The sequence below is a fragment of the Morone saxatilis genome, unplaced genomic scaffold (assembly GCF_004916995.1).
Source record: "Morone saxatilis isolate NCDOM2014 unplaced genomic scaffold, NCSU_SB_2.0 Contig19, whole genome shotgun sequence".
Lineage (NCBI taxonomy): Eukaryota > Metazoa > Chordata > Actinopteri > Moronidae > Morone > Morone saxatilis.
Genome location: NW_023339751.1, coordinates 885,660 through 888,201, shown reverse-complemented (window position 1 = coordinate 888,201; position 2,542 = coordinate 885,660). Strand labels below are relative to the sequence as shown.

Sequence of the window (2,542 nt, the reverse complement as noted above, 5' to 3'; positions counted from 1 at the left end):
AAGCAAGTGCTTTTTGGAAGGGGGTGGGTTTATTTCCACTTCTAAAAAGAGTTTGGCACTATTAAGAGTACTAATTTACCAGCTCACCACAATATAATGAGCACGAAGCACAGCTTTGTAGTCGTTCCTGACTGTTCCTGAGCCCAGGGGAAATGAAAGGGCACCTTCATATTTATGGTATAGTATCTTTTTGCAGAAGGTTTTGTCAACATTAAAAATGTTAACACATTTCCTGACCTCTGCAGGAAATTGTGTTTGTGGGAAAAAAAAAATACAATTTAGACAAAGTTATTGGTTTCTTGCAGAGTTACGGAACATTCTCATGTCTGTACAGCAAATGTGAAGTTACAGCCAGCAGCTGGTCTTAATGGTTTCATCCGTAAAAAAAAAACCTACATGCAAAGGCACAATTCACCGTCGTACAGCGGGTTGTGCCACATTATTTCCTGGCCAGGAGCTGCAACTTCCTGGACTCCCCGCTGGTTGACTGGCACCTGGCAGCTCCGGCTACATATTCAGCGTACAGACATGGAAAGTGGGGATCTTATTTAACTCGCAGTAAGAAAGCTGAGCCATTCCCCAAAATAACTGACTATTTCTTAAACTACCAGCCACTTCTAACATAGTCCATGGGCAAAATGTAACTCGCACAATTCACAAGACGATTTTAAGTGTGTTCAAGAACTAAAAGTAACCCTGCTAAAGTGAGCAGGTAGGGTGACGTGAGTAAGCCCGTCCCATGTTACACTGCTTCCACTCAGGAGCTCATATCACCCGCACAAAACCTCATTTGTGCCTTCACAATACAACTGGTTAGTTAGACGTACCTGTGTTGTCAGCGCAGTTGATGACCGCTCCCACTGGGAGACCCAGTGAGATCCTGAACTTGGCTCCAGATGAACCACCACGTCCTATAAAGAAGACAGGAACAGAATTAGAAAAAAGAAAAAGACAAAAACCTGTTTACCATGTGCTTCTAACAGGACAAGCCACTCATGGTGAGAATAATAATAATAATAATAATAATAATAACAACATTACATACCAGTACCATCTCTGCATTTAATACCAATTTAATTTAAGCTGTTATGTGATCCAACACAACTTGGTACCAATTTAGCAGCTAACACAATAACATAACCAACAACCAACCTCGAGGTGACCAGCATGTGCAGCCATGCTAACACATCTGTAGCAGACAAACTGGTAACATGCCTGTAATATCAAACACCTGTATATCTGAAACCTCAACTCTTCATGAGCTGACATAAACTGGCCTTCTCTCAGCTCATGAAAGAACTAAAATTCTCCCCAAATTGGGAAATGTGTGGTTGTGACAATATCGGCTGCTAGTTCAACAGCCCCTACCTTTCACAATTCACCACTGCCACACAAGTTATTAGGGTAAGACATGTATCCAAGAACAAGAAGAACCTGTGGTAACCCTTTCAGTAACTGAGCCTAACACGGGTTGTCCGTCAAACTGGACGGGGTGCTAGCATCGTCTGGCTCAATGGTTCAACTTTTCACGTTCTAATATTTTTCACCTATGGGGTAATGTTACAACCAATGTACGAATTGTCCAAAAGCTAAAGCATTCGCAACATAATTTGCCCAAAACTCTTTGGCTAGCGCCGTGTGTTCACATTTGAGATAAATGTGAATTTCAGATTATCCACGATTCACACTAACCTTTATACCGGCTCTGACTAGCTTTCTCGGTAAGCCTTAGCTAGGTCGGCCTAATTTTAAGTTGCTAGACAATTTGCAGCACGGAACCTACGCTTTGAGTAAATCCAACGGTTCAACATTAAACCTGCCCCAATAAAACCTGTCTGGATCTTACAGTATGAAGCTAATTCACATTTTCGGCCTGTGGCTTCACGCCTACATGGCGCTGACACCGAAACATGGCTTACGCCAACTACCCAGCGAAAAGGCTATCGTTCTTTAATTGTATCCTTCTACACAAACTTCAAACGAATTGCGTATATATGTTGTCCTCACTGATATATCACAAACAAACAACATTTCAAGCTCTGGTCGGACGTAAATAACAGCAGATGAATGTGGATTTTGCAAGGTGGCTTTCATACCTCTCTTAGACATTGCTGCAGTAGGGAAAGAGGAAGCCGGAAAAAGGAAGTCTCAGATATAAAGTTGAACAGAACTTCATCCGGGTCCTGGCGCGGAGCAAAGATGCATTCACGAGCAGTCAGAATACGGAGAAACTGTATTTTTGCATTGTCCTTAGGCAGATTTTTAGGTAAAGATATTTCGACATTCATCACTTACAAGTCTTTTTAAAATTGTTTTTTAATGTAAACCGGCACTGTGTATTAATTAAAACAATATAATTGTTAAAATGATCGAAATTAGCTCTTTTTAATTATGTAACAATATCGCCGTATAATATCGTGGTTGTCAGTGACGTATGTGCCGGTAATGTAGCAGAGGGAAAAGTCTTTAATCACTAATTCATTCGATTCACATGACGTCACTATCACTGTAGCTTTGCACCGCCATCTTTACGACCAACTCG

General features: G+C 41.3%; 1 long non-coding RNA gene across 1 annotated transcript; it reads right to left on the bottom strand.

The window, feature by feature from the left end:
- Positions 1-14: 14 nt before the first annotated feature.
- LOC118329799 lies at positions 15-2,126 on the bottom strand. The gene is made up of 3 exons (XR_004796799.1): positions 2,097-2,126; positions 828-911; positions 15-507 (listed from the first exon to the last, which is right to left on the bottom strand). It is a non-coding gene; the product is annotated as an uncharacterized LOC118329799 (long non-coding RNA).
- Between the last annotated feature and the right edge of the window lie 416 nt (positions 2,127-2,542).